Here is a 26,140-nt window from a genome sequence, read left to right as displayed (position 1 = left end):
CATAACAATATGTCAAAATCTGCTCAAGGCTAAATCATTCATTTGCACATTCAACTGATATAGCTCAGACTGAAAGTAACACCTATAGTCAGTATGTGATGGTCAAATGCATCCCAAGACTACACGCAGAGTAACTATACTGATAAATCTATTCTGCATCAGTGCACAACTCAAACATAAGTTTATTTTATAATGCTTCTGATGAATGTTAACATATTATGGAGTATGAGTCCTGTAAGGGTTCAAAGGCCCAAACAAGGAGAATTTTCATGCACGCAAAAATTACTTAAAATGTAATTGCACTGTTTGTACAGCACCATTTTTACTTCGGTTGATTAGCAAGCTGTCAAAACACAATAATTTGTATTAATGGCAAACAGTTATTTAATTTTCTGTTTTCAAGCATACGCAGTCTTTAAAGATGGCAGTAATAATGGATTAAATTATATGCTATAGAGGAGGAAAAATGCTTTGGTTTAACAAGTTATGCACGCAGTTGATGTTCAGACAAAATTTCAGAATTCATTCACCCACATGGGCAATTATCAAAAGGCAGCAGACTGCCAACAGGTGTAAATTAGCAAAAGTCTACTGGTAAGAGGAATCAAGCACATTGTGTGAAAGCCAAGGGGAAGGAACAAACAAGACGAACATTCACAATTCTCTGATAGCTTAAATAGTTCAGAGACAGTAGTTACGATTTGGAGGACTCTCTGTAGTCCTCTGTGAACCCTGCTCTCTATAACTACCTGAAGGGAGGTTGTAGCGAGCTGGGCGTCGGCCTCTTCTCTCTTGTAACTAGTGACAGGATGAGGGGGAATGGCCTCAAGTTGTGCCAGGGGAGATTTAGGCTGGACATTAGGAAATTCTACTTTTCTGAAAGAGTGGTCAGGCGCTGGAATGGGCTGCCCAGGGAGGTGGTTGAGTCACTGACCCTGGAGGTGTTCAAGGAATGTTTAGACATTGTGTTGAGAGACATGGTTCAGTGGAGTTATTGGTGGTAGGTGGATGGTTGAACTGGATGATCCTGTAGGTCTTTTCCAACCTTGCTGATTCTATGATTCTATGATTCTGTGAAGCTGAAACATGTCATGTACCCTCTAGCAGCTCAGGTTGGATATTAGGAAGAATTTCTTTTCAGAAAGAGTGGTGACACACTGGAATGGGCTGCCCAGGGAGGTGATGGGGTCACCGTCCCTGGAGGTGTTCAAGAACCGTGGGGATGTGGCACTGAGGGACGTGGTCAGTGGGCATGGTGGGGGTGGACTGTGGTTGGGCTTGGGGATCTTGTAGGTCTTTTCCAATCTTATTGATTCTATGACTCTAGCATGATTTCACTCATCCCTGATTATGGGTAATGTGTTTTCTCTTTCAATGATAACGTGTTCTAAAACATTTGAAATAAAAGCTAGTAAAAAGTTAGCTCACTATTGATTACATTTAAAAATCAATGACCCATTATGAGTTTTCTACTGATAACAATACAGATATACCAGGTTGAGAAATTACAGAAATGTTCCTTCAAAGTTCAACTAGAACAACTGTGATCACAAAGGCATATTCTTTCTTTGAAACTCAGAGATGAGCTTCGAACTTACTTTGACCAACTCCTATTGTAACACACAAAAATACTGAAGTGATGACTCAGAATTTTTCAGATGCTCAAGTGAGTCACACAAACTGCAAGCCTAGCCTGCTCCTGGAGACCGTGGAAAGAGGCAGGCATCTCCTGAGTACCACTCAGTTCAAAGAAGATAAAAGATTACTCATCTAATTACATTGTCCATAGACCACAGAGACAGCTATGGCTATTAAACTTGGGTTCTTCAGTTAAATGAGGCTGGTGAGAAACTACTGAAGGATCTCTCTTGAAGTTGTCCCCAGATTTTGTGGAAAGAACATTCGAGAATTCTTACTACCTGCAGTTCTTTGTTCCTCACATCCAATGCTAGAGTTGTACCTACATCTTAACTCCTTCTTCATACTGCTTTATCCATGAGGATGCTTTAGAAGCATTACAGAATTAGACTGATGCTGTGATATTAACCAGAAGGTGGATGGATGTTCCTTTGTTCACTACACGTTCCTCCTAAGAGGAGGATGAGGCTGCCTGGACCCTAGGCAAGTGGAGTGCCAAATATCTCTGTTTTCAGTAGACATGAGATGCACTTGGTGGAATTGATCGGATCACACTTTGGTGACACTGGAGGTTCACAGGCAAGTAGTCACTAGTCAATGGATCAAGCATATAAAGCATCAGTGAGAAAAAGCCTAACACAATCCCAGAATTAGAGGACTGAATTCTGCCCAAGTTTCTCTGAATGACAGTTTCGTGTCTGAGAGCTACATAAAACCAGTAAATGCTGACAAGATCCACTGTCTTGGAGAAAAAAAAAATCATTATTGAAGAAGAAAAGGATTCTCTGTATCTTGTGACTTTCTCTCTGCCATAAAAACCCAGAGCCACTCTTCCTTCCCATGACCATAAGACCAAACTCCACCAGCCCCAGTGACCTAATGCAGACCTAGCCCATAAAAACCTTGAAATCATAGAATCATAGGAACATCTAGATTGGAAAAGACCTTCAAGACCATCAAGTCCAACCTGAACATGAATAACTGATACCGAAATCTCTGAAATGTAGTACTTCACATGACCATGTTCTCACAGGAGACTTGGGCATACATTAATATCTTATTGGGGCCTGGTCATGTCAGCTTTGCTTTGTGGAGAAGAAAATGTTTTGGGGCATTCATGAAATCAGAAATTTTGTGCCTTTCTCTTTTTGGCATCTGAGACATGTCTTTGATTTTATCCTGATGATTCACTGAGAATTTTTTGCTTGATTCATTCCACTGCAGGCATAGTATTCCTAGTTTATCATGGATGTGTTGCTCAGAAGACTGGAGAGTCAGCCTCCCCTAGAACCCAGTAATGGATCTGCATCCTAAGCACCTGGGACAGAAAATAAAGATCAGGCCAACAGCAGTAATTCAGTGCTGTGCACCCTTATTATTACAAGGGAAGCCTGATCTCCAGCTGCCTCAAATCCCAGCTACTTTTGCAGCAAGTGACACGGAAACCCTTGTTGGAAGGACTCTGTAGCCAGTCTATCGAGTTACTGTGGGTAGGACAAAAGCAACCAATGGGATGGTATCTGAGCTATTTCATTCATGCTAACGGGTAGTATGGACCCCACATTTTCCCCAAATATATTCCTAGGCTCACAGCTGAGTACAAAGGTATAACTCAAAGATGAGAACACAACCCAAATTCAGGCTTGAGTTCAAAACAGGGGCCCAACTTCAAATACAAAGCAGAAATGCTCATTGCTTTCCTATTTATTTCAAGATGTCTAAAAATACTGATAATTAACCATAGTGTTTGGTGACTCTCCTTGGTCAATAACTGTTGTTTAGGGTTCCCTCACCAATTGCCCTCTCTCATTTGACCTAATTACCTATATCTTCATTGTGGTTTCTTTCACTTTTTGTTCTCTGTAGCCAGTTTATATCTGAAATCACTGTGTTCTCCATCCTCTCAGAAAGAGACATTTTATTCTTCTGGTGAATGATTCTCATGATTTCTCAAGTACGCTGACACCTTGTGCAAACAATAAATCCTCACATCCACAAGAACAGATAAAACTGAAGTCACTGTCACAAGAAAACAATCTGCTAGTGAAGGGACATAATTTACAACAATACAACACTAAATTGCTTTCCATGGTATTAATACATCCAGCAGTTGATGTTTGTTATTCTGCTAAAGTGGAGCCATGTTCTATGGAGAAATTGTCACAAGGAGAGGAATATTAAGAATAAAACCTCCCATAATATTCTAGAATTCATACACATCAGCTCTTGGAATGCCTCTTCTTCAGAGCACTGACTGCCTGAAGCCACGTTTAGAGTAGGAAAATTGGGAAATAATCTCAGTTAAAGACATCACATGCTCCTGCAGTACAAAGAAGTTTACTTCCCCTAATTTCCACTATTCCAGTAAGAAAACGGAAGATGTTCCAAATAATTAGATAAAACTCAGAGGGAAAAAAAACAGTAAAAATCAGTTGAGAAAAGAACATAAAAGGGAAATAAGACACCCACACTATAATGTGAAACTAGCAAAGATGAATGTGATTTCAAAATATTCATTAAATATTTTGCATAATCTTCAATACCAGTTAAGTGAGCGTGGCTTTAGTGTTAGATGGCAAGCGGCATTCCTATGAGAAAGAAAAAGAAGGGAAATACTGGGGAACATACTTTTATACCCCCCCAAAAAAGCAAAATTTGAACATAATGGGTATGGCAGAAGAATATTTTAGCATTGAAGATATTTGTCACTTTTTAATTGCTAATTTGTAAAACAAAAAGTATTCTTTAAGTGATGGGTTTTGACTGACTCTTAATTGGAATTTCAAAAGGCATTTAAAGATTTTACGCTTTTGAACTTCAAAAACAAACAGATTCAAATGGCAGTCTTTAAAGGTTCATTCATCCCTATAAACAATATTAATCACACAATTTGGGAATAAATGCTAATACTGCTATTCCTTTCTAGCATCCACATCCTTTTTCTCAGTGTTCCCTTTATATATATATGTATATATATATATAAATACACATACATATATATCCTCTGAACAACTCTTTTTGTATACAGCTCAGCAAAGGAACGTGTTTCCATAGGCAACCCAACTATTAGCATATTTGCTAAAAAGAGTTTGTATAAGCTGAAGTATTCTTGTAAAATAATGAAAGCAAAATGTTGCTCTGATAAGAAAGATAAACATCCCATTATTAAGGATAATCTGTAATAATTCTGAAATATTCACAGAGCTAAACTGAGCAAAATGGAACTCCAGGTGTTTACTTTCTGGTGAGATGAATCGCTTCACAGATTACGTTAATGTACTGACTAGTGTCTCTACTGACTGTAACAGGAGTTCATACATTTAGAGATTCATTTATTTGACTGAAGAGAGACATTCAGGGTCACAGGTAGCAGATGCCTCGTCCCTGCAGACAGCCAAGGTCAGGCTGGACGGGGCTCTGAGCACTGATGGAGCTGTGGGTGTCCATGTTCATTGCAGAGAGTGGAACCATCTGGCCTTTAAAGGTCCCTTCCAACCCAAGCAATTCTATAATTCCATGACTCTTTGGTTTGATGCCTTAGGATATCCAAGACATCTATCTGCTCAAGGCTGACAAACATGACACGGGACTTGAGAGAGAGACATGCCCTTCATGAAAGGCCAGGTAGAAGGCTCTTGGCCGTAACAAATAGAACTATTTGCATATTCAAGGAAAGAGAAACAAGCCTGTATCTTGTATGTAGACATTATACAAACATGAAAATTTTTAATCTAGTTGAATTAAATCACACAAAATAAGTTGTGGTTGAAAGCTGCCTATTTCACTTCGGTGGCTAAAAAACGTTCCTACCATGAGCAGCTCAGTGGAAGAACTCTATGTGCGGGTCTGTAGCATAAGCCACATGAATCCTAAGCAAAATGACTAATTATAGTTATTCCAGATCTATCCTGGTAATCATATACCTAGCTTGCAGTAGTACTAGATTCTTTATTTCCTGCATTGCATGCAACAGCCATCACACAGAACCAAAAAAAATAAAAAAAATTAAAAAAAATAAAAATAAAATTGGAAAACTTGTTTAAAATCTTGCAACATTCAAGATGTGTTCACCTCTCCTACAAGAAACTTTTATTCGCCCTCGTTCTGCTCCCCTTCCCTGGTGTTTCTCCCCATCACATCTTTGAATAGCACTCAGTCTCCATGCACGTTCCCTGATATAAATTCCTATTCATGATTCCATGATGTAAATTGGGCACAGGCGGTAGATTTGCATCAGAAGGGCATTCCTGATCCAAATTAAAACCTAATAAGACGCACCCATGCTGTACTAATTAAAGTCTATTAAGTTGTGAGCTCCATAGATGTTAACAGAGACTCTCAGCTTCCCACTTAGAGAAACTCACAGCGGGTGTATTGTTTTTATAGCCTGGCTGGTTTTCGTATTTTCTCCCCATGGTATTTTTATTCCATTTCTTTAATGCCTATGTCCTTTCCCTTTGTGTCCCTCTTCTCTGGGCACCCAGTGCATGCACAGCCTGACTTCAGCTGACAGCCCATGACCTTTGGTTGCTGCCAGCTTTACCTGTAAGTGTTATCTCTCCCTACCCTCCAAGCAGCACAATTGGACATCCAAAGAAGACACTTTTTGTCTAATTCTGAAGAATGCATGCATTATTTCCATGGCATGCCAAAGCTTTTTTGGCCCACAGCCTGCACGCCCTCCACCCACACTTTGAGCAGCAGATTAAGAAGCGGTTTCAATGTCAGGCTGATAGCAATGCTTCACTGCAGACGATGAACGCAATGGATAGGGAGCCTGCTCCTCCTTCTGTTAGAAGGATTTTAGAAAGTATGCTTCTGCTAGTAGGGATAAATTTCACTTTTCAGTGTACTCTCAGAAAAATAAAACGTGCTGCTGCAGTGAGGGAACAAAGAGCAGCATGCCCTGGAAACTTCTCCCCTAACCCAGCTCACAGTAGGGAGGAGGACAGGGAGACCTGAGAGGGGCCTTTCAGTACCAGACGTGGGGCTGTAAGAAAGAAGGGGACTGGCACTCCAGTGGGGTCTGCTGGGATAGGACAAGGGAAAATGGTTTCTCGCTAAAAGAGTGGAGATTTAGACTGGATATAATAAAGTTTTTTACAATAAGGGCAGCGAGGCACTGGCATAGGTTGCACAGAGAGGTGGTGGGTGCACAGTCCCTGCAGACACCCAGGGTCTGGGGATGGGGCTCTGAGCACTGATGGAGCTGTGGGTGCCCCTGTTCGCTGCAGAGGAGTGGGACCAGATGACCAACAACGGTCCCTTCCAACTCAAATTCTACGATTCTGTCTACCCAAAGCTCAGGAGCACACCGAACAGGAGCGCAGCCTGTGCCAGCATACGCTCTGAAGCCCTAGAAGCAGCAATGCTGCCAGCTGCTCGAACCCAGCCAAAAGGAGCTGGGGCACAGGCTGCTCCTCTCCGCGGAGGCAGCAGAGGACAGCCAGCCGCACATCCTGCCACTCGTTGTGCTGCTCGCCGGGAGCTGACGGCACAGCTGCCAAAGCCCTTGGCCAGTCTAGGATTTGGCCCAAAGTCTGAACACGATTTATTTAGTTACCTCTATAAAATCTGGAGAAGCCTAGCAAATGCTCAGCTGCTTTGAACTGATTCTTTTTTTTTTTTTTTTCCCCAGTTGGAAGGAATAAACTGAACCTCAGCAAGGCTGATAGTGCCAGGACAAGGGGGAATGGTTTTAAACTAAAAGAGGTGATTTAGATTAGATATTAGGAAGAAACCCTTTACTCAGAGGGTGGTGATGCCCTGGCACTGCTGCCCGGAGCTGTGAGTGCCCCATCCCTGGAGGTGCTCAAGGCCATGGATGGGCCCTGGGCAGCCTGGGCTGGAGGGGGGCACCCAGCCTACAGCAAGAGTTAGGGCTGGGTGGACTTTAAGGACCCTTCCAATCCAGTCATTGTATGATTCTATCATTCAAGTCATATATCTATATAATAATATGAATTACATAGATTTCTGCCAAATTCTAACAGTGTGTGATTGGTCTTGTGCAGTGTGGTAGGTACAGCTTTCTGGTTGAAGTCAGTGCAAGTGCTGATATTTCCAAGCCCTGAGACAGACAGATATTTGTTTATGCTGTGTGCACCTCAGCTGTGGGAACCATTAATTTTTTGTACTTCCCAGGCTGCAGTGGATACTGTGGCTCCACCCTGAAGGGCCAGGAGAAGACCTCTACCCAGCCCAGAGCCTATATAGAGCACTGGTATCCATGGTTAAAACACTTTGTCTTGGATTTATACAACTCTGAAGCACTTGTCTTCCAGAAAGATGAGTTTTAGAATCATGGAATTATAAAGGTTGGAAATGACCTCTACGATGACCAAGTCCAACCACTGACCCATCCCCACCGTGCCCAATGACCATGTCCTCATTGGCACATCTCCACACTGATAACCTCCAGTGACGGTGATCCCACCACCCCCCTGGGCAGCCTGTTCGCCTGTTTGTTCTCCAGAAGGAAATATTCCAGTTTCTTTGGCTTCACTGTGGTTGAAGACACAGATCCAAGAGCAGCATGGGATCTCAGAATCACATGTAAAAAGAAGTGAATACAGCTTTGTCAAACACATTCACGTTGCTTGTGTATTTACAGAACAGCTTACAAAGGCCAGAAAATGTAAAATGATCAAAGTTGTGTCCCAATAAGTACCAAGATCAAAAGGCAGCATGAATTACCTGAGAGTCTTTGTTGTGAAATTTTTCAAATTCCTGTTGAGAATCTGGAAAGAATTCCAGATTCAGATTGAAATGTAATGTCATCTTTTACATAACACTGTAATATGTAGGGCGCTTTGGTGAGCCATCTGGATGCATATAGGATTAATGTTATCAGTCAGGATTTGAAATAAAATGGTATCATTGATGTCTTTAGGGGTTTAGCGTGCGTGCAGCAACCACGGAATATTTGAGCAATCACAAAATATCTGAGATCACTGGAAAACAATCAACTAAGAAATGGTTGGGAGGAATATTAAAAAAAAAAAAGCCTGAAATGGAGAACAAGCTCAGCTGAAAGAAATAAAATTCCTGATGACAGATGGCATTAAGCGGATGATCTTCCTAGATGAGCGTTGGCTCTAATGCTACAACAGGGTTGATAAATATGTTGAACAGCTTGCCTGGGGCAAGTCAAACAAAGCCCTCGGCAAGAAATTTAAAATGCAGTTTGCCTAACAGAGCAACTAAAGAGGAATTTCTTGGCTCACCATTTTGCCAAGATGTGTTCTGTTCACACTGCATGAATTCCCAGAGAAACTGTTGGGTTTGCTTCGTTTTCCATAGGAAAAGCAGAAGCCTCATGTTCATTCAAATTACCAAATGGCCAGGCAATTCACTTCTGCCAGTATGGTGGCTGCTGACATTCGAAGAGCGTGTGGGCGCGCCTGTGTGTATGTATGTGTGTTTGTATAAAACCTGCACAACAGATTATTGTAAGAGGAAAAGGAGAACATCATAATAGAAAGGGAGTATTTTACTGTCAACAGAAAAACTGCCATGTTCTCAGTGAGAAAAATATGCGTAACGTGTCAGAAGTATGACTTTTGAAAGACCCTATAAGACAACAGCACTCCAACTGGGAAAAGTGCTAGATTGAGACAGATAGAAAACAGTTCTTAAAATGTATTTATGCAACCCATCATAAAAGCACGTTACAAGTTAGAAGTAATACAAAATCAACAAGATTTTAAGAAATTTAAAGCCAATATCAAGGATATAAACTATGGCTGCCACGAACTTCACAGTATCAGCAGGAGAGTATTCAGATATTCCTATTCAAATGCAGTTTTGATCTTAACCAGCAGAGAGCAGGGAAATACACATCTCAGTGTTCTAAAATACTCTCAGATATGGCCTTATTTGCTGCCTTAGTATTCATTCTCCATGCAATAAACTGGAATAGTTAAACCAGTGTTATCCTAGAAGTTAACAAAATTGCTCTCTGGTGAGTCCAGATAGTAAGAAAACTCCATCATCACAATCCTCTCCTGGAAAACTTCTTTCTTCTAATTTCTAGAAACTGGAAGCTATGGACCATTCATAAAACCATTTACATACTCATGAGAAAGGTTGGTATCACAAGCTGGGAAAGGAGTATGTGAAAGCAGCACTGGCCAAACTTCCTGACCTTTGAGAGAACGTTTCAGGAAGCTCATCTCAGGTCTAAATAATCAGAACTAGCAGTGTAAATTGCTTCTAAAGGTGAATAGGATGAGAAGTAGATCTTGAGAGAGTGAAGAAATAGAAACACTTCTGTGGCTCTGCCCTTTTCTGCAGTGCTGGACTACCAGCCTTGCTCCTTGTGGCTGCTCTGCAACTATTTGTTGTGCATTAATCACGCTCAGCATTCCCTTAATTCTTAATTAGGAGAGAAAGGTTAAAAGGAGTTGGAAGACGTGCAGGATTCATCACAACACACACATACAATTCACAGGCTCTACTTCCAAGCTCCCAAAAGGACACAGTGTGGGAATGTGCCATAGGAGGAAGCCTGGCAGCAGGATCTGGGGAACCATACTTCCTCTCTCTTCTAGAAAGCAAATACTTAAATACTAATTCTCATGCATTTAGCTCCTTTCATCAAAAGACATCAAAGCATTTTGCACACAATAATTAAGCCTCGCATGAACCATAATTTATGAATTATTACTTTAAGTACTCTCCAACTGAGGTATGAGGGGTCCCAAAGCAAAATACCAAAAGATCCCAACTAACAGGTCTTTGTTCCAAATAATTATTTTTCATGTTATGACTGCTGGTTGATAGAAACACTATTTGATAAACTGATGTATATTCTACCTTTTTCTTGCCTTATTTCTGTTGATTTATATTCTTCTGTAAAGCTTGTTTTAGATAAAATATAGCAACATTCATCTAATTCACCTTTTGGCAGTAGAATATACCTGTAACATAACAACATGGAAAATAAGACAAAATTAAGAGCTGCCTCCAAAAGTACAGCAAATGTGTCTGAGCATCATGATTGCTTTAACAAGTTGAGCCAAGTGGTGATCTTGGTATTTGTTAGGCTGAGGACAGGCTGCCAAGATTAGGCATGGGGCAAAAGCATTAAAAATATTAAACAATAATAGAGGATTCATCCAAAAAACAGTTCGGTGTCTCACTCTTGAAGATTTCCATCATACAAAAAGTTATCTTGTTCTTTGACTGATTTTCATTCATGAAATGAAACTAATTCTGTTTTCTTGGAGTTGTGTTAGACATTGATTCCATTCTATTTAGACATGCAGATCTGGCAAAAATGGGATGAGAAGGAAGTTTCATGAATTCAAGCCCAAATGCAGACCATAAAAGACCTTCTCTCCAAGGCTCATTTCTATCATTAGTGGCATTGCTGCTTTCAACACCACGGCACACAAAGGCCTTTGTCACAGATTTGATTTCTCTTTTGCTAAGTTCTGGGTACAAATGCAGAACAAGTCAGCCACCTCTCCAAAAGCTTTCTATTGCAGAGCCATTCCATAAACACAAAGGAGCACGGTCACAAATTGTACAATTCAGGCACTGGAAACTAAACCAGTGAATATGTGTTTCTTTAATATTCTTTAATGGGGATTTGGGAATACAACTGAGTGACGGCTCACGGATGGAACAACTGGGCATCACTTTCACTTGAACTGAATCACATATAAAGCAGTATTGCACGAAAAATGTATAAGATCTGCAGAGAAGTGCTATTCACAGAGTAACAACAGGCAGTCCTAAATGCAAAATATCTAAATTAGCACTGCAGGTCTTTCAGATCTATTGATTAAAGGGAAGCCTTACAAAGTATTGTAGGGGCCCATTCTTTCTTGGCCACAAAGGTGATACCTGAAATGTCCAAGAACAGAAAGGAATTTGTGAGAGATAAAAAGAATAACAGGGTTTACGGCTGAAATTCTGACTGTATTGAGTATTCACTCCTTTAAATGTCTCTCACAAAAAAGATCAGTCTCAATACAAGTGTGATGTATATGCATCACAAGCTATTTGCACATCTCCAATGTGTCCAGAAATGGAACAAAATCTTCATCTGAATTAACAGAAAAGCATATCCAAGGATAGAGTTAATAAATGATGCCAGCTTGTGCACAGATGAAATCAGTCTAGCTACTTTTCTATCTACTTTGAAGATGGGAGTAGTTTATTAATATATTACCTTTCAAAAGTCTGTTAGGGATGAAAGGGACCCCTGGCAAAATAATATGTGAAAGAGATTGAGGCAGAGCTACATGGTCCTATCATCAACCTGATTATTTGCTTCATTGCAAAGCATCACATCTTTAGTTCAGTCATTGATTTGAAGCCTTCAAATCATTTTGTGATCTTCCTTTTCTCTATGCATTCCAGCACCTCACACTAGAGATTCATTTTAGATCATCCTCGGTCATTTGACACACTTTAGTGCTCTGCTACTCAAGTAGAACTTGATGTACACATAAAATAAGAGATGTCATCAGGGCTGCGTAATCCATTTGATTCTCCTGAAACTGTATCTTTCATATAAACTCATCTCTGCAATAATAGAGAAGACTTAGCCTTGTCTTGTGAAAATCTCTGTAATCTCTCAGCAACCTTAGGGAGTTTGAAATACACAGAGGCAAAACAAAATATATTCTGCTATAATAAAAGCAAAGCACCACAAACATCTTGTTACGGGCAAAATAAGAATCACTTTCAGACCTATAATGCAGAAAATAATAACTTGTTTACAAAGACTGTTTACTGCAAGGAGTAGAAATCTTGATTTTTCTTTCCCTCTTTGATAACTATAGCTAAGCTATATTAACTGCCAAAGACACATTCAAAAAAAGTAATGTCATATTACTTATTTTATCTATAACCCTAGACTTTAAATAACAACAGAAAGCTGTAGGCACCCTGACAATTATTTAAACTTACAATCTATAATTGCTCAGGAGCAAAAAATAATTACATCCAAATAACAAGCCAGTTCAACAAACAGCCCTTTATTCCTCCTCTCCCCAGCTCCATAGAAACATACCCTTAACCCTTTTCTAACAGAAGCTCAAACTAATAAATGTCTTCTGAGTGTACCTAAAAGATCATTAATCTATTTTGAACCACAGCTGTCCTTAATGGAAATACAGAATTTCCAGGAGTTATTTTCTCATCTGTTAGTGGCCAATAAAATTTAGGTACGTTCTCACTTTCAAAAGAGAATACCTCTTTCCTATACACTCCAAAAAAGACAATTACTCAAAAAAATACCAGAGAAGATTGTTATAGCAAAACTAATTTATATCCAAAGGAACAGACAGAGGCCAAATAGATATGTGGTTAGTCATTTACCATTTATGTAGTACTTGATGTGCACTCATTGCCAAAAAACATGGCATGCCATTGTTGAAAATAAAGTAACTATCAAAGATACTGAGGCAGAGTGTCTATGCTGCACTGATGGCTTGGGAAAGGAATTATCATCGAGAAGAGTGAAACCTTGACCTGTTCATGGCCTAATGTAAAAGAGGGAAGATTAAGGTTGGATATAAGGGAAAAGTTTGTTTACAATAAGGGTGGTGAGGCACTGGCACAGGTTATCCAGAGAGGCAGTGGATGTCCCTGCAGACAGCCAAGGTCAGGCTGGATGGGGCTCTGAGCACTGATGGAGCTGTGGGTGTCCCTGCTCATTGCAGGGAGTTGGATCAGATGGCCTTTAAGGGTCCCTTCCAACTCAAACCATTCTATGATGAAGTATTTGTTAAATAAGCACCATAATAGCTGCCAGCAGCCAACCAAGGTGAAGGTGTCCATCTTTATCATGAAGCGGGAAGTGACCATTTTAGAGCAGCTCTATGAATAAGTGAAGATAGGTTTATTTTTGTGTGCAGTAGAATGTTGCTCTTTCTTCACAGGTATTGAATCAAGAATTTTAGAAAATCCAGTTTACGATGAAATGGGTGTCACTTATGACTTAAGTGGTACATGACGGACAAGCCTGAGATGCAACAGCATGAACACTGAAGCAGAAGTTAATGAGGTCATACAAATCAGAGATCCTTACACAAACTCATGCTGGATTACTGCAGCTACTCAGCCAGTCTTGGATAACTCAGTACCACAGCATGGGGCACAGGTCCTCACTACGAGACTCCTTACAGACTTAATTAATTAATAACAGAAAGACAGCTGATGTGATATGATTGGTAATATTGCACACACGTGATATACATGACCTGTGACATACAGTGCGCGATATACCAGGGATACATCTCACCCCACAGTCTGTCTCCAGCAGCGGACAACTACAGGAACTCAGGAATGGTTTGGAAAGGATGAATACACACAATAGTCACCATTACCATCATTGCTGTCCTGGTTTCTGACATCTGCAGGATTCCCTGTGCTTCCTGTGGTTCGAATACCTCTCACTGGATCTATCTTCCAACTATTTCTCCTGGCTTCACTTCAACGTGAGAAACCTTTTATACACAGAAAATCCTTCAGCTAAGAGATCCATTCTTCTATTTTATTCCACCTTCTCTGATTCATTTCAAAGCTGCTCCTACTTCCATCTTTAACAGCCCCTGCTTCTTATAAGGAAAGATATTCTGCAAAATCAACCCTTTTACATTCCCCATTACTATCATCATTTTGCAGGTCTCCCTCATACCCCACGTTTATCTCTTCCTCACATGGAGTAGTCCTAGTGTTGGCTCCTTGTGTAGAAGATGCTCTAGACTTCCAACCACTCTTTTTTTTTTCTGTTTCATTCTCTGTTCCTTTCCTCTTCCATTTTCCAACAATGCGCATGGACAAGGAAAAGAATTACGTACATACTAAGCATCGGCATTATCTTCCTCCATGAAGTGGCATTTATGTAGGGAATTTGGGGAAAAACTTTACTGATGGAGTCCTCAGAATCAGTCCCAGACTCACATCAGGCTGCAGCCAGAGAGAATGCAACTGGTTGAGATTGAATGACTCTCCTAGCCTCAGGTCTCCCTTCTGTAAGCTTCACCACATGCTCCAAAACATTCTGGATCCATACAGTCAGTACCTTGAATTAGAGGAAAATTATTTGTATACAATCAATAAGTCAGTTGAAGCAACTGTACTGCCCAAGGCTACAAATATCTTTGCTTTACTCTTGGGTTTGTTCTACAGCATTGTAAAGCATAAATAACTGTAGTCTGTAACAAACAACCGGAGGGGACTGAGATTAGTTTTTAAATGAGGCAACTGTCAATATTTAAACTCAAGATTTAAAAAATTATTGTATAAAGATACCTGACATAAATATTAATTTTGGTCCTGTCACATGCACAGAGGGATTGGTGACCTTTTCACAAGTCTGTAGATGAAAGCAAAAAAAAAAAAAAGGATGTAGAAGACATTAGCCAGGAAGTGGAAACTCATGAAAAGTTTCCAGCTCTACACAGTCTCCTTTGTCTGAAGGAACTCTCCAGAAGAAGTAAAAGTCAGACATATTCATGTGTTCTTCAGAGATGTCAGATTCTCACACTATAGTCAGCTCCAGTTGGATATGTCTAAAGCTCTGAGATGGAAAACGTGGTGAGAAACCTTGTTCTAGAACCACACAAAACACATTTCACCTGTGACACTAAGGCACAACTTGGGTTATGTTTGTGTGTGCTCATTTTCTCAATTTGGGAGCTTGTTTCAAGTCTCAGGGCAGGAGAGTGGTGTTTCTATAGTGTAAGATCTATGGTAGGGACATTACATAGGACTACATAGGGACACTTGAGGACACCAGGTCTGTTACAAGAGCACTGGGGGGCAGTACAAAGCAGAGGAAACAAAACTTCGTGCTGCCTCTATGCGTGATGAGCGTAGTACCCAAGGTGACCTATTCCAAGAAGCAAATGTCACTAGTGGCAAGCTGCAAAGAGGAGAAGGATCTGGGGGTATTTGTCAACAGCTGGCAGAACATGAGCCAACGGTGTGCCACGGTGGCCAAGAAGGCCAATGGCATCCTGGCTTGTACCAGAAATAGTGCAGCCAGCAGGAGCAGGGAAGTGATCATCCCTCTACTCAGCTCTGGTGAGGCCGCACCTTGAGTGCTGTGTTCACTTTTGGGCCCCAAACTGCAGGAGAGACATAGAGGCCCTGGAGCGTGTGCAGAGAAGGGCAATGGAGCTGTGAGGGATCTGGAGCACGGGCCTTATGAGGAGTGGCTGAGGGAGCTGGGATGGGTCAGTCTGGAGCAGAGGAGCTCAGGGGAGACCTCATCGCTCCCTACAACTCCTGAAAGGAGGCTGTGGTGAGGTGGAGATCAGCCTCTGCTCCCAGTAATAGGACAAGAGGTGATGGCCTCAAGTGGCACCAGGGGAGGTTCGGGTTGGATATTAGGAACAATTTCTTCTCCAAAAGAGTGGTGCTGCAGTACAGGGTACAGGCTGCCCAGGGAGGTGGTGGAATCACCATCCCTGGAGGTGTTCCAGAACCGTGGGGATGTGGCACTGAGGGATGTGGTCGGTAGGCATGGTGGGAATGGGTTCATGCTGATCTTAGAGGTGTTTTCTAACTTTAGCGGTTCTATGATTCTAAGAGAGCCCAGGAACAAAGCAGTACACGTAGAGGGTGAACAAAAGAGAAGGACCCAGGTGCGAATTTCTGCAGTGGACTGGGAATAACTACTGCTAACCATGGCCAAACAGCATGCTACACAATGATTTGAAGAGGGATCATGCTAGCTACTAAAAACCAAGTCCTTCTACACCTAAAATATTCTCAGATCTTTACTGTAGTAGCACAGTCATATTATCCTGGTTTTATAGGTCTCTACAATGCAAAGCAATTGAAATTCTCTTTATCTGTCACAGAGGATTCTGAGTACAGCCATTTTAATACTTAAAACACTAAATTTGTCCTCTCTAGCCTTGTCAGATGCATTTCACTGAATTGCACTGAGTTACTCCTACCCTGCTGTGCAGATGGACTGTATATAGGTACTGTCAAGGGTCTGTCTGGAGCCTTGGGTCACACTGAGCTAGCAAAAATATGACACCAAAGACAGTGCCAATAGCACAGGAGAGATATAGGAGACTTCACAAACTAGAAAAACAAGTCAACAAAAGCTGCATGACTGTTAGCCTCAGTCTACAGCAAGGCTCCATGTTTTATACCTTTGGGTACACAGAAAGACACCCTGCCCTTTCTGCAACTCTGCATCTTTAGATAGTGTACCTAATTACAAATCCATTTCAGCATTTCACTCGAGTTACATCCTTTTGACTTGAATGCGTGACTGCTTCTACATAATTCATAACGTGATTCTCAATAATTTTCAGTCAAGGTTCAAGCAGAAATGTGTCACACTAGGATTATATTATTTATAAGCATAGTGTTGGATTTAAGCCAATGACACACCAATAAATTTTATCTCAAAGCCTGACATATTGCATGCTGTTTTTCCTGGCTCACAAACAAATAACTACGGCTGTTTCAAAATTACTTACAGTTCAACTCAAATCAGAATTTTTTTGTGATTAGTGCATCTTATCTTATTTGAAAAATGGCTCGCATTATTTCTTTCTTTTAGATGTTGATGTGTTTTGGAGAGGGGTTGTTTTCAAACTTTGTTTCGTGGTTGTTTTCTTTTCTTTTATGACAGATATCCTGCACAGAGAGCAAAGCCAGGTGGTATTTGAGAAGAAAAACATGGAACAAGATTCTGTCTGACCCTCTTAAGCAGTGGATTTTCATTCTCTTCTAAAGACAACAGACGTTAGCATGTTGTCAAGAATAGACACAGAGACAGTACTAGCCACCACAGGCTGTCATTGAAAGTAATCTTACGGTCATTACCCTAAATGTGGTCATTACCCTAAATACAAGGGTAAATTACCCTAAATACAAGGGTAAATTCATATCTAAAGGGGGGCTTTAAGATAGAAAGGGACAGACTCTTTAGCAGGGTCTCTTGGGATAGGACAAGTGGGAATGGCTTCAAACTTAAAGAGAAGAGATTTAGATTGGATGTAAGGGAGAAGTTTTTTACACTAAGGGTGGTGAGGCACTGGCACAGGCTGCCCAGAGAGGTGGTGGTGCCCCATCGCTGCAGAAACCCAAGGCCAGACTGGATGGGGCTCTGAGCACTGATGGAGCTGGGGGTGTCCCTGCTCACTGCAGGGAGGTGGGAAGAGATGAACTTCCTTCCAACTCAAAGGATTCTATGATTATGTGTCTGACAAATACTGAGAGATATGGGACTCTGGGGAAACACTCAAGAAATAGAAGCAATTCTTCTCCACTAACCTCTAACACTGGAAATAAAGGTTTCTGTGCTTCAGTATTCAGACTTAAACTACATTTAGGTCTGTACAAATCAAAGGTGTCCCCAAGCCCCCAGTTGTGGTCAGTGGGAACCCAGAAAAACAAAAGGGACAGATAAATAAAGGCATCTGGTGGCCACCCGAGGTGCCTGAAGAAGAAGTTCTTCACTGGACTTGTGTAACAAGGGGGCACACACAAAACAGGTTGGCCTGTGTCCTTTGAGGCTGGACATCAAGGACAATTCATAGAAAGTGTCAGTGTAAACCAACCTGGGCAACTGCTACTGCCCTGCTAATGAGCTTCTCGAGGGCTGTAACAGAAGACTGGGCACCTATCCCACCTATAGACACTGACATCTTACATTTACACACAGGCATATTTATCTGCAGATAGAAACCCTAAACTTAGGTATCTAACATCATTTTGGATGTCACTGATATCCGGTTTGATTTTATAGAAAATTTATTCTCAGAAACAGTGGTTCTGCAGTGGCACAGTCTGCCCGGGGAGATGGTGGGGTCACCATCCATGGAGGTGTTCAGAACCATGGGGATGTGGCACTGAGGGACGTGGTCAGTGGGCACGGTGGAGGTGGGCTGGGGCTGGACTGGGTGTTCTTAGTGGTCTTCTCCAACCTTCATTGTTCTATGATTCTATGATAATTCCATCTATCTGGCTTTCATCTACTAGTCCAGAAGAGCACGGATCTCCTGAGACTTGTTGCAACATCCTGCAGACTTCTCCAATGCCCTAAGACACTTCATGTGGCATAAAATATCTGCAACACGTTTATGGAAATGAATGAATTCTCCCTGGTCGAAGCTAGACAGCTTTTGACAGAATACAAAGGGTGATTCATCCCTTCCTAAGGCAGGAACTGTAGTGAACTGACCTCCAAATGTGTCTTCTCTGACCAGGGAGGAATTCTTGAAAACAACTTTGGATTAGATGCTTAAAGTTTATTGAGATTAATTCCAGGCTGATGACCTGTAAAGATTCCAGTCGATTCCCCTGAGCTTCAGAGAGTTTCCAAGCAAGAATTTTAAAAATACGTGAAGGTTTTTCTATCTCAGATTTTAAGGAAGATACAAAATGACATACTTTTTTAAATCACCGATAACTAAATTTTTCCATGCCAAGTAACCCTATAAGTAATGCTTTTTTTTTTTTTTTTTTTTTTTTTTAAAATATAGAACCCTAATTGCCCTGTCTCATTATCCCCAGTTCTAAAACTGTCGGTCTGTGACGTATTGTTGTGAGGATAAATCCACTACAATCGGTAAGTTGAGCTGAAAATACTTTGTGAATGTCAGAGGATGTCTAAAATTATCAAAACAACACAACGTTATAGCTCCAAAAACCTTCTCAGATGTTTTCTTTTCCTCTGCTGTTGTAACTACAGACAATTAGCATCACATTTTTCATGGCTGAATAGAACAAAACATCGTGATTCTGTATGTTTTATGTCATGTCACCATGCTCTATGCTTTATTAACAGGAATCTAAGGATAAATTTGTATTGTAAATGTGTATGTGTATATATCCCAGCACATAAACACACGCACACACATATATCTCCCACAAAGCAGCATAAATCTGATGAGGGCAGCCTCTAGTCATTAACAGGATAATTTACTTCTATTTCAAACTTAAACCAACTCAGAATGATGCCAAGCATATGTTCATCCCAGTCACTGATATATCCCTATTTATCATTGGCAAGTAATTACCTCTCCGCAATGCTTTTACATTGCTAAAGTAATCTAGGTGCTCTGTGCTGGCTTTTTGCAGAGAAAATAAAACATGCATTAGAGTCAATTCCTGCCACAGGAGATCACTGAGCCCTATCCCCAAAATCATGTAAACTAAAAAACTTTCTCACTAAGTGAGAAAGTCGCAAAAAAACGTAATTAAATGGCTGTTTTAAGGTGAATAATGTGGACTGAAAAGCTGCAAACTGATTTACTTCTAAGAGCCTCTGGATCTGCACTAATGTGCAGTACATACTCTAAGTGGAAATCCACACAAAGCTAAATTCTTCATTACTTCAAGAAAGCTAAATTAACATAAACAAGTCCCTGATGGAGAAGGACAGATATTGTGTTCGAAGGCCACATTACTTTTGTTTTCAGAAGCAAAAAGAAAGAGATGTGGATCCTTTGAAATACAAGAATGTTATGAAGGGTTGTGCTGATCAAGGACAGCTTTCACTTTGCATTAGGCATACTTTAGTGTTCCTTATTAGTGCTTATACATGTCTGGCAATGTCCTTGGCAAAGACCAAGCAGACTTGTACTATTTTATATCCATCTGAGTCTGTCTCACGTAGTGCTCTGCAACTGTGATGCACAATGCTATCAAATCAGATCACCAGCATTTAATGCATAACCTAACTGATGTTCTGTAGGGCAACAGAAATTAAGTAGTAAGATTTTTATTTTCAAAGGGTCTCAGAATTATCCTCATTTATGCATTTATCACTGTAGGTTTACCTGGTTAGAGTTCTGAATTCTAAACAAAGGACATTCCCTGGCAGTTGCTTACAGCTGACCCAACTCCTGAAGGTTTGACCAGCAAGCAGAGCACTGACCTTTTGGCAAGGCAATGAGCAGGATGTTTAAGCACTGGTTGCAACAAGGATGAGCAAAGACCAGATGGTGGAGGCAGGGAACTGGGTTGTGTTTCAGTGCTCTAGAAGAGGCACTAAAAAGAGGCTATAAGTCAGTATATGGAGGATAAAAAAAAAAAAAGGAAAATGGGAAATAGTGATATATTTCTTTAATACACATACTGTGGAGCACTGTGCAAATCCTGCCACTTAGTACACTTCCTTCACTTTTCCAAGATGTTGAAAGAGAATTAGCATGAGAAACATGAATCCTTCTGGAAGACGTTCCCTCTGGCTCTCAGTTCTTCCACAATCTGATCCCAGTAACATCTGGTAATCTTGCTGTACATGTTTCTCCTACAATTTGGGTCACAGCACACACACCTGTTTCCACATCATGAAGTCTTACATTTTCTTCAGACAGAGATGTAATATCTTCTGACATGTAGCATGGTTTAAAGTTTTTTTCCTTTTCTGAGCAACAGAGAAAACCTGTTTGATCTTTTCTAGCTATCTAAAACAAAGGTATTTCTCTTGGGGTCCAAACTTTTTCCTCTGATTTCCTTTTTGTGGTGAAAAGAACAGAGCTCATTATAAAACCAGAGTAATTCAAAACTGAGTCAGAGTAAAGGACTTCTTAACACACTTTCTTATCTGAAAGGCCACCAGTGGCGGCTACAAGAACTAGGAAAGGAAACTTATACACAGTCATCACGGATAAACACATCTTAAATACACCACGCCACCTCCCAGTGGTCAACTGTCATAGCTCACTATATTTACCTGCTGATACTAATCTCATTGAAAAGATGTATTTCGCAATCACCTTTTAAAACAAAACACACAAAAAAACTATTCCTTAATTGGTCAAGATTTCCCAAATGACCATCACATCTAGAGAGTAAGAAAACTTGACCCTAGCCTATTCTTTCACCTGGGGTTAAGTGGCTAGTATAGAATCATAGAATCATTAAGGTTGGGGAAGACCTCATCCAGTTCAACCCCAACCCATCCCCACCATCCAACTAACCATGTCCCTCAATGCCACAAAGTAAAAGGGCTGGTACACATTAATATGACATTGCAAAGTTAATCACAGGTTTTAAGTAGTTCCCTTAAGTGTGAAGACCCAATGCACAGCGAATTCTCTTCACATCTTGTAGAAATGTTGCAGTTATGGGACCATGTGATGACTTACACCAGAGAATTCTCTGCAATGGTTGCCAAACACATCTTCAGGATTTTAATTAAAAGACCTATGACTTTCAGCTGAAAGGAGTAGCCAAAACATTCTGTAGAATCATAGAATTGTTTAGGTTGGAAAAGACCTTCAAGATCATCAAGTCCAACCACAACCTAACCATACTACCCTAACTTTAACAACCCACCACTAAATCATGTCCCCAAACACCACATCCAAATGGTTTTTAAACACATTCAGGGATGGTGACTCAACCACCTCCCTGGGGAGCCTGTTCCAGTGCTTAACAACCCTTTCTGGAAAGAAGTTCTTCCTCATATCCAACCTAAACCTCCCCTGGCACAACTTGAGGCCATTTCCCCTTGTCCTGTCACCAGTGAGAAGAGACCAGCCCCGCTCTCACTGCAATCACCTTTCAGGTATTTGAAGAGAGCAATGAGTTCTCCCCTCAGCCTCCTCTTCCCCAGACTAAACAGCCCCAGTTCCTTTAGTCTCTCCTCGTAGGGCATATTCTCCAAGCCCTTCACGAGCCTTGTTGCCCTTCTTTGGACCTGCTCCTGCACCTCCATGTCCTCTCTGTACTGAGGCGCCCAAAACTGAACACAGTACTCGAGGTGGGGCCAATGCCAAGCACAGGGGCAGGATGACTTCCCTAGTCCTGCTCACCACACCATTCCCGATACAAGCCAGGATGCCACTGGCCTTCTTGGCCACCTGGGCACACTGCTGGCTCATATTCAGCAGACTGTCCATCAGCACACCAAGGTCCCTTTCCATCAGGCACCTTTCCAGCCACTCCTCCCCAAGCCTGTAGAGTTGCCTGGGATTGTTGTAACCAAAGTGCAGGACCCGACAATTGGCCCTATTGAAACTCATATGGTTTACCTTGGCCCATCGATGCAGTCTATCCAGGTCTCTCTGTAGTGCCTTTCTACCCTCCAGCAGATCAACACTCCCTCCCAGCTTGGTGTCATCTGCAAACTTACTGAGGGTGCACTCAATCCCCTCATCAAGATCGCTGATAAAGATGTTGAATAGAAGAGGCCCCAGCACCGAGCCCTGGGGGACACCGCTCGTGACTGGCCGCTAGCTGGACTTAACTCCACTGACCACAACTCTCTGGGCCCAGCCATCCAGCCAGTGTTTCACCCAGCAGAGCGTAAGCCCATACAAACCATGGGCAGCCAGCTTCTCCACAAGGATGCTGTGGGGGACAGTGTCAAAGGCCTTACTGAAGTCCAGGTAGACCACATCAACAGCCTTACCTTCATCCACTAAGCGGGTCACCATGTCATAGAACGAAATCAGGTTTGTACTGTCGGAAGAGGGGAAATGCCTTAATGCATCCAATGGGAAATGATTTTCCTTCAGTTGAAAAGTTGCCCTGATGAAGCCTTCATAAGACAGAGGAGATTTAGGTTAGATATTAGGAGGAAGGTTTTCACTCAGAGGGTGGTGACGCACTGGAACAGGTTGCCCAGGGAGGTTGTGGATACCCCGTCCCTGGAGGCATTCAAGGCCAGGCTGGAGGTGGCTCTGGGCAGCCTGGTCTAGTGGTTGGCGACCCTGCACACAGCAGGAGGGGTTGAAACTAGATGATCATTATGGTCCTTTTCAACCCAGGCCATTCTATGATTCATTCTATGATGAGGAATGGCTGAATCAGCCAGGAGCAGGTCCTGCTCAAGGAGCTCAGCCTGAGCCCTGCAGGAGCTGGACAACACCATACTCAGAGGCTGTACACAACGGCTGAGAAACTGGATGGTAAACTGGAGAACCTTTGTGTAATCCTCTTTTTTCTTTGGAAGCAATGTGAACTGTGGGAATGCACAGGGTACATCTGAATCTCAATAGGACATAAAAACTCAGGCAAAATACCACGCTAATACGGCTACGTAGAATTACTGGAACATGCTGCTGTCTATTAAGTGCAGAGCAGAAGGTGAACAAGCTTGGATGTGTCTGCCAATTCAGAAATGCCTGTAATTAGAGCTTATCACTTACTTAAAATCCTGCTTCTGTCTATATTTTGTTTATATTAAGAAACCAATTACCCCATTACTAGCCAGTACATATCAAACAAATACAACATAATATGGTCCTGTATTTAAGAAGTGTAATAACTACAAATAACTACAATTAATTCTTGCCAGGTTTTAGAAAAGGTAAGTAAGCGTCTTTCTGTGACATAGAACATTTCAGCAAAACAAGTTATCATATAAAGCATTAAAATTCAGAAACTCTGACCAGAAATGTTTCTGAGCATTATGCAGCAATGCATTTAAATATGAGTTTAAAACATACAGAGAATTTCAGTGGCACTGATGGAACTATCCATTTATTGAAAGTGTATGTTCTGCAGCTTCGAAGCACCTTTATCATTACTTCTATCCAGAACTCGATCTCAGACCTTAGATTACTCCTTTTCCATACCTTATCAACCCCCTAATGTATATGTTTTCTCTTTTCATTTGTTTTTTTTTTGTCAAAAACAGGTAACAAAACAGGTAAAAAAAAAACCTGAAAATATCTATGGCCATTAAAATTACACTACAGGAAAATTTTCTGGCTTGTTTTTTATTGAATCTCTTCCATTTTAGCGTGAGACAAGTCAAACAGCCAATACTCAGCATTACATCTGCTACAGCAGCTGAAGTTTTGAATACAATCCCATCTTCAGTTCAAGGGACGAAGTGATTTAGATACAGAATTCTGCAGTTTTTCCAGTGAGACCTTGTGCAGTGTCTGTGTACTTCCTGTGCTCCTAGTGCTTCATTACTGGCAGGAAACTGGATTAAGAGGTCATTGGATGGTTAGCCTTACAACATTTCCATTAAAGACTCGCCCTCTACCCTTGAAATCTACCATCTTGTCCTTGTTTCTACAATGGTAGAAACAAGGACACGTTTCTTTATTCTGACGAACAATAAGTGTGTCCTAGGCAGCTGAGTGAAGCCAAACAACCTGAGAAGCTCAAGATCATTTAAACAGTGTGCTGAAATCTGTGAGGTTCTCTTATAAAAGGGAAAGCAGCAGTAACAACTCCCTACATACATTTACCCCGTACCTTGATCAAAACTTGAAGTCTATCACAAAGTAAATGGCATAGCATTAGTAAGAGCATCTCTAAGGAGGTTTTGCAGAAGATGGAGCTATGGATTGCAATCTGACTACATTTTGCTAGCAGGTAAAAGGATTAGTGTGTACAACCCAGCGTTGCATTTTACATTTTATTTTCACTGGTGAATCTGAAACTAGACAAGTAGTGGGAATATTCACTGCAAGTAGTGAGGTCAATCATAAGGTTATTTACCATCTTTCAGCTTTTCTAGATATCTTTAAGGAAAAGGGACCGCTGCTTGAGACTTGTCCCTGCAATCACAGTTAAAGGATTAAAGGATGTTTCTGCAGAAGAGATTTTAGAGGCATTCTCTTGCTAAGGTGGAGTCAGAGACACTATTCCTAAAAAAAGTGACTAGCTCTGTATTTTCCCCCAGCTTACCGAGTCCTAAAATGCAAAGAACTTGCTGTTAAGGGGAACACACACGGGTAGGATTAATAACAATCTGAGGAGAAGACTTACTAAAACAGTATTTTTCTTTGAGTACTTCCTTTCATTCCCATTCACATGGGGACAGAAAACATTGCCCCTTTGGAGGGAGCAAAAATGAATTGCAGCATCCTTTTTTCTATACCACTTATCAAAACGTGATGCCAGTGCCAACAAATGACAACAATTATCATCAGAGTCATGTTTGTATACCATTATATTTCAGGTCTAATAGTAAACCTAAGAACACGTAGGTTTTCCATTTATTCACAGCACAGATGGCAGCAGCATGAGTTTTCACCACCTATCCCAGCATTTGCAATCACACTTCTGTGGAAAATCTAGGGCAATTTAAAAATGATGGAAGCTATCAAGCTTGATAGCAATACAGAAGACTTCTTCAAGAAGGATTAAAATTAGGACACTTAATGAGATTTGGAGCTTTTCCAAGGAAATTCCATAGGTAGAATACTACTTCCTATGAAATTTTACAAATTATGTACAATCAACAGTCATACAGTCAATAGCAATACTCTTGCTCACACCCCTATAAACACCGAAAAATGGGTATCAAACAGGAAATAAAGGAAGAGCTTTATAAATCTAAATAGTGAAGACTACGTCAATATCAGATTGTACCAGAACTCTCTGACTCTTCCTTAATAGGAGTATCTCTACATCCATCTTAACCTTAGAACTCAAAAGGTGACGTAAAATCATGATCCACTGGTTCCAAGAAAACTATCAAACAATCTCTCACTCCACCACTCCAAGAATGTTTAGATGTCCCCTAAGTCACCAGACAAGGGAACACTGGCAGGAAGATGCTACTGAATCAGAGGAAAACCAGAGAGTACTAGAA

At 41.1% G+C, this 26,140-nt stretch overlaps 1 protein-coding gene across 4 annotated transcripts in view; it reads right to left on the bottom strand.

Moving 5' to 3' along the window:
• Window positions 1–26,140, bottom strand: part of MSRA (methionine sulfoxide reductase A) — a 258,772-nt gene that overhangs the window by 136,013 nt on the left and 96,619 nt on the right. The gene's annotated exons all lie outside the window — the stretch shown is intronic.

This window comes from Numida meleagris, chromosome 3 (assembly GCF_002078875.1).
Source record: "Numida meleagris isolate 19003 breed g44 Domestic line chromosome 3, NumMel1.0, whole genome shotgun sequence".
NCBI lineage: Eukaryota > Metazoa > Chordata > Aves > Galliformes > Numididae > Numida > Numida meleagris.
Note: the sequence above shows the minus strand (reverse complement) of the source record. Positions and strands in the feature narration are given on the sequence as shown.